Source organism: Chelonia mydas, chromosome 5, assembly GCF_015237465.2.
Source record: "Chelonia mydas isolate rCheMyd1 chromosome 5, rCheMyd1.pri.v2, whole genome shotgun sequence".
In the NCBI taxonomy this organism is placed as follows: Eukaryota; Metazoa; Chordata; order Testudines; family Cheloniidae; genus Chelonia; species Chelonia mydas.
In genome coordinates, this window is record NC_051245.2 from 118791822 (window position 1) to 118798919 (window position 7098).

At 48.3% G+C, this 7098-nt stretch overlaps 1 long non-coding RNA gene across 1 annotated transcript; it reads right to left on the reverse strand.

Annotated features, from left to right (window-relative positions):
- Positions 1–206: 206 nt before the first annotated feature.
- LOC122466069 lies at positions 207–1334 on the reverse strand. The gene is made up of 3 exons (XR_006291293.1): positions 1085–1334; positions 441–549; positions 207–345 (listed from the first exon to the last, which is right to left on the reverse strand). It is a non-coding gene; the product is annotated as an uncharacterized LOC122466069 (long non-coding RNA).
- Between the last annotated feature and the right edge of the window lie 5764 nt (positions 1335–7098).

Here is a 7098-nt window from a genome sequence, read left to right on the forward strand (position 1 = left end):
AGTCCTGCCTTCTTTTGGAGCTGCCATTGCTAACATTATTATTTGTATTGCAATAGTGCCCAGGAGCCTCAATCATGGACCACACAGAACAAGAACCAAAAGACAGACCCTGCCCCAAAGAGCTGGGAGCGTAAGTAAGAAGCCTTCCTGGGCCGAGAGAAGACCATAACTCTAACAACACTGATAATTACCTTTAGTAAAGCAAAATAAAACCAGTTCTTGTAACTCCATTTGGTAATAGGGAAGCACTTTGCAGAAACAGGATGTGGTGGCTCCCCACTGTTGCATAGGCAGGAAGTGTCACATGAAGCTACCCTTCCTTCTGATTGCTTTTGTAGTTAGAACCTGAAACAGAGAGCAAGCAAGTTTTGGTTGTAGACTATCCCAACAGGGCACATCATGGAACATGGATCTCCGTTTAGCCATGTTATATAACTAACCTGATTTCTTTCTTTCCCCACACCCTGACCCAGAAACATTTCTTAGTGCAGCAGTCCCGGAATGGTTTGACCTATCTGATGCTTCTTGCACAACCTAGTGATCTGGAGCCTAGTGAGAGAGAGAGAAAGAGATGTTTTTGTTAGCCAAGCTGGATGCTAGGAGTCCTGGGTGTTAAACCAAAACTGAGCCATACGCCGCATGTTCAGATTTCACGAGAGAGGGGGTTTTGGCATCATCAGTTGGCTGGCACAGGAGACTCTCTTTTATTTCCATTTCCCGCACCAAGACAAACTAACATCCATTAAATGAAGACAGCTCATTGTTAGAGAGGAACACAGGTACTGCAGCTCTGCATTATGACCCTGACTACAGGGGCACATGTCACTGCTCCAGATTTTTCTCTCCTGCCTCTAGCTTCATAAATTTGGAGGCCCACATTCAGAGGCTGTCAAGGGCAATGTTGGACAGTGGGCATAACTGACATGCCAAGGGGTCGTAGCAGGAAAAGCAGCTAACAGGCAGATGTAAGGGCCAGTAAGGAGAGGGGACACCTATTTATTCTTACCACCTTCCTGTTCTTTGCTGCACCCCTACCTGCCGCTGTGGCAGGAAAGTGATACCCAGTTACTGGTGTATAACTTACCCAACCTGTTATGTCACTTCAGTCCATCTGAGTCTGGTTTCAGAGTTGCATTCCGATGCCAACTCCTATGTAATGTATTACACCAAGGGTACTCCGTGAGAGTGAGAGAGCGAGAAAGAAAGGGGATAACTTCACTGAAAGCTGATTATTTTGGTTTGGGTCTGTTGCTTCAGCTGGCCTTGCTGCTTCATTGCCTCTTAGTTCCCTTCAGAGATTTTGTTGTATGGCACTGTGTGTCAGATGCAAGTCCCAGGTGGGTATATACATGACAGCCAGCCTCTGCATTCAACTCAACTTCCTAGGACCGGACAGCAGAGATATTTCTTTGGAAATAAAGCACCTACTTCTGTACAACCCAGTGTGCCCTCTAGATGGCACTGTTATTGCACACAGCTCCGTATGAGCCAGTCTGTTTTGCACATCTGGCAGTAAGGGAGGTTTAAGGGACTTGGGTAGCTTTTGGGCAGTTCCATTTTTCTCTCATTGATTTTTCTGCCATTTCACTCTGCTGTGGATCTGTCTATGAGAAAGGGACAGACGTAGCAGGATTTGACCAGAGCCATGACATGTTGCCACACCTTGGTGTTTCCGTCTACCCTCACAATTTAACATCCAGGAGCAGAAGCTCTTAGCTCAGGGACCAAAGTCAACATGGCATTTAATAATGATTTAATCAGGCCTGTTAGTGGGTGCACACTATGTAAACTCATTTCATACATTACTACTAGTTCTGGGCTAAACTATAGCTCGTGCCAAACTTTGAGCTCCCCATCAGCCTGGCTTAGGCTGCTTCTCCTTCAGATGCTGCTTGGTTTTTGTCGCTGACCCTGGGGCTGGTAGAACAAAACTGCTTCTGCTCTGAGATATTGGATATTGAGCTGTACGTGGGCATGAACCAGATCTCTGGCTCTGAATGCTCCCCAAAATCTAGGGAAATTCAGCTCTGGATCCAAACTTTGTGCCTCAGCTCTATCTCTGATATTAATCCCAGGAACCGTCAGGATAGGCTCACTCATGAGATTTCTAAAGGGATAGGAACCAAGGCCCAGAGCCTCAAATGCCCACTGAAATCAAGCACCTCAATATTGTTGATGATCCGGGACCAAACAGGCCCAGTTCCTGTCTTTGCCCACACCCCAGCATGAGTCCTGCCGCCTTCCTTCCCTTATCTGTAGCCATCCCATCACGGCGTATGGCACACACAGTTGGCCAGCTGCCTCCATCTGTGCCCACCTTCCCCGTGCTACAGGCCCCACTCTCCCTGCTCACATGTATTGCTAACAACATGCTGATGCTTCCTACCTCCAACCTGACTACCTAACATATACCACCTTTCACCTGTCGCCTCGCTGGCTGAGAGGAACTGGCTTAATCTCTAATGGAGGGACGGGAAAGTCTGTGGCATCTTAGCAGAGGCTGGCGTCTCAGCCTGCCTTTGCCTCCCAGCCTCCAGGTAGCCTCCCTTCTTGCTAAGCGACTGGCTACATGAGCCTGCTTGGAGATTGCCAGCCATTACAATAGTTGTGCATGGACAATTTCCAGAATAAGGTGGCACTAGCCCTGCAGGTGCCAGAGGACTCAGTCTAGCTTCTGGTGGCTTTGAGGTTATTTTTAACAGGACTAGTTTAAATACCACAGTGTGTAACGGTCTCTGAGTCAGCCAGTGCCCCACCCCCAATGGGGCGCCAGTTCCCTGTACCCCCAAAACATCCCAGCCCACAACAAGCACCCCTTGCCTGTACACTTCTTCTGACTGAAGATGGGGAGACCTACTGGTCTGTCTTTTCCTCCAGCAACTTCAGGGGCAACTCTGCCATCTGTCTTGCCAAGGTTTGCAAACTCTCCCAGCTGAAAGTCCTCTGGCCAGGGAATCGGCAGCACCCCAAACTGTTGTGTCACCGAGTGCCGAGGTTTTGGGGCAGGCCAGAGGCCCTGGACCATTCGCCCAGGAGCCTGAGGTTAGATATGCCTAGCAGGGGAGGAGCCCCTGGCCCATACCTGAGCACATTTTGGGGATTCCTCTATCTTATGTGGTTCTCACCCCTCCCTCTCTCATCATCTGAATCCTAGACCTCCCCTCACCCATTTCCCTAACCAGGTGACGCCCTCCTGGATTGTGTTCTCCTCATGTGTATCCCACACACACACACACACACACACCTCAAAGGGGGCTTTCTTTTCTCATCTGCATCCCCCAACTGCTCTCCTGCATTGAGTCAAGGGCCCAGGAAGGGATAGGAGAGATGCCCGCCCTTCCTACAAACCTAATACCTCAGGCAGCTGCCACCTGCGCTCTGGTGGCTTACAGCTCAGCTGAGCTCCCCTAAGGGACAGCAAGGCAGCAAGCTGCCCCTGGTGGCAGAAAGGTATTTGTTTTAAACGTAGCATTTGGGGTTCAAAGGGAGCCTATCAATTTGGTGCTTGAAAAGCTGGGGGGAGGAGGGGCAGTTTGGAAATGGGGCACAGAGCATTTCACTGCTCGGTCATAGGATGGCAGGGTGGAACTGGAAGTCCTTGTGCATTAGGTGTTGGGTGCTCTTAATCCAACTCCCAGCCCATAGGTACTTACTCCATCCGGACCACTTTAGACAAGACTGGCTGGCGTTGCTGGTGGCCATCCCAGCAGAGGCGCCAAAGAGGTATAACAAATTAGCTGCACTTTCTTTTCATGCTGTAGTGTGGTGGCGAGGAAGGCTGCAAAGCCAGTGCTTATGCTGGGTCAGTGTTGCCAATTCTCACGACTTTATCACGCATTGGGGCTGCTCCTCCCTGCCCAACTCAGTATCTCTGCAAAGCCAGGCTTGATGGACCTGAGCATTCCCCAACAAGCTTGGGACAGAGGGGATGCAGTGCCCTTGGAGGAGCGATGACCCCCACTGCTCAGTGCCTGGGATGAAGGGAGCGAAGAACCACAGCTGGAGAAAGAACAGAGTTGTGCTAAGGGTGCAGAATTGATGTGGGGATGGATGGAAAAAGTTGATGTGGGGCTGGCAGATGTGAGGACTGGAGGGCAGTCAATGGAAGTGAGATGCGGCCGGGAGTCCATAATTATTTGAAGGACTGGCACAGGCATAGAATTAATTGGCATTTGGGGCTTTGAGAAGCTGCAAGCCCGCTGAACCATCAGCAGAAGTGTTTACAGATTGATGTCATCTGAGCTCATTGAGGTTTTCCGAGCAAGTTCTCCTGCAGTTGGGGGCCAAACCCACCATACTCGTCACTGTGCATCTGTGAGAGTGGGCAATGTCCCACACGCAGACTGGGGGCAGGAAGGGGGAATTCAAAAATCAGAAGACCAAAAAAACGAAACTAATCACATTTTTTAAAATCTTATGATTTTTCAACTGATTTTTTGAACTTTGTGGCTGGCAACAGTCTTGAGCCTTCAGCTGTCAATCATGTCTCTTTCATGAGCACTAAATGTACATGAAAAAATTAATTCAGACCTTGGGATCCCCCACTGAGCCCTGGGTTGCAAACTGGAGATGGGTCCAGAGCTGAACACGCTTGAATTTTTGCTTAAGTTCAAATCCACATTTGAAATTTGTGGCTTAAGGCCTAGGTCCTCTGTTACTGAGCGTTGGTTCCTCTGCCTTTAGGCCTGTCTACTAGGCCCTGCCTCAAAGAGAGTCTGCCGCCCGTGCTGCAGGATGAGGTGAGGAGGTGGCTAGGGCAAAATCACAGAGGGATTGTCAAGCCCCTGCTAAATAGGAAGATGGTGACTGCAGATGGTGGGGGTGACAGGAAAATCTCATCTCAAATAGAATACACTAGATTGGCCTTGTGCTGCATTGGTCCTGTGATTGGACTTGCTCGGGCCTCATTCAGCTAGCAAAGTAACTACAGGACGAATGGGATTCAATCAGGGTCATGGCCACTGCTGCGCATGTGGGCTGAGGTCCAGAGCAGAGCCAGGCCAGCTCCTGGGATAACTCCGCCATCCTCGAGATGTTGTTTGCTCACCTCTGCTGAGTGAGCCAACAACAATGAACGTTCTCTGGGGGCAGCAAAGCCAGAACCTCTTGCTCCACTTCATAATCTGTTTGGCCATTATTAACGTTATTCATACACGGTAACTACTCAGGTGGGCATCTCTAAAAATGCACCAAATTCCAGCCGCTTCAGTGCACTAGTCAATCCATACTCTGCAGTGGGCAGACACATGACTGGGGCAGTGTTCTGATTTCACAGGCAGCTTCTTGGCCTTTCCCAAATGCTATATCCTAGAAATGACATGGAATCAACATTCAGCCACTGGTGTAGAATTGAAACCCCTCTGGATGAATTTATGATGTTGAAAGATACAGATTTGGGTTCTACACTCACTTACCTTACTCACTTAGTCCAGTGTACCCATTTGGTAGGATTGATGAACTGGAAGCTCCTTTAACAATTGTCTAAAATCTGTCACCGTGTTGTAGTCTCGGCTTTGGTCTCTATTGAAGTTACATCAGCCTTCATGTATCGATCTTCCAGCCACTCTGGATATATCATGTAAGAATGCTCAATATTCGACACAGAGGCATGCTACAGCTGGGAACAAAACATCTCTGACACGTTTCCTGAGATGGGCACGTCTGTTACCAAGTTGAATTGTGCAATTTAAATAAGCCTTGTGCTTTTCTCTGGTTTTCGCAGGCCATAGCCCAAGCAAACACTTAGCTGGAGAGCACTGAAAAAAACTATTTATCACTGTGAGATACATTATGAGATGCCCAGATGCTTTGAGGGCAGGTTGGAAAATCCCAATTGGTAGGTTTTGTAGGAAAACATTCAACTGTCAAGAAAAGAATAATTTACCAAACTTTCTTGTGTGGCAAATAGAACTTGGTGGCCCTCATCTGTGTCTGTCTTGCAGCATGGTTGGACCTGCATCTACACTCCCTTTTTGACGTGTTCCTCGCTGATTTCATATGATAAGGCGGGCTAGGCCATGTCAATGGTTAGGGTCTGATGCAAAAGCCCTGTGAAGCTAGTGGGAGTCCTTTAACTGATTTCCATGGGCTTTGGGTCAGGCCCTGGTTGGGAGATCTTCAAGGAACTCCTATAGGCAGTGTGGGGAAGTGGGGTCAGTGATTTGGTGGGTATTGCTCATCCCTCAGAAGATACCCTAGCATTGTGTTAGGGGGCACTCTGTTGCTGCACGTGCTTTCTTTGTGATGAAACAAAGTCGAGGTCTGTTGTGGTCATTGATGTTCCCGTGGCTCTTCTAGTGCCAATAAGGGTAATGTTAGTGCTCTGGTCAGCACTGTGATTATAGTTTGATAGCTTAACGCACCCTATAATTCAGTTAATGTGGAGTTCTTCATTTCTCATTTCTATAGTGCAGCTGTTCCACCCCAGACATGGCTGCATTTCAGTGATGGCTGAAGTAATACATTTCTGGGGGGAAATTTGGGACTGGGCGTGTGTGTTGGGGATCACCCTGTGGTAATTTTGAAGGCTGGTAAGAGCCAAGGCACGGCAGGCTGGCTGCAGCGCACACAGACACAGCTGAGAGTGACATATATCCTGGACACTGAACAACCCCAGGCTACAGGGCAGGGGTGACAAAATGACTCCTTGGTCTGGCTTGTATCCTGGTGTGTCAGTGAGCTTCTTATAATCCTTAACTACTTGTCAGGGTGCTCTAAGGCTTAGTGAGTTTAAATTGGACGGGTGCTTTGGCAGCTTTAGATGACAGCGATTTTAGAAGTGCTAGGTGCTAGCATTAAACACGAACAGCTGGTAACAATCAGTTTTGTTGTACAACATCCTGGAGCAGTGGAACAAACTGACACTGTAAGGTTATTTGAAATAGTGCTTAAGCCTGTCCCACTGCAGACTTCAGATTTGCAGTTTCCCATTTTAAAATGTCCTAAAATTCAAAGACATTGTGAGCTAGGAACACTGGATTTGCCACCTGGGATCCTGTCTCCTTTAGTGTGGTGCAATGAGGGGAAGATTTTCTTTCCCTATGTCATTAAAAGCTGACAGCATTGTCCGGATTTAGCTTGGATAACTACACCTATTGG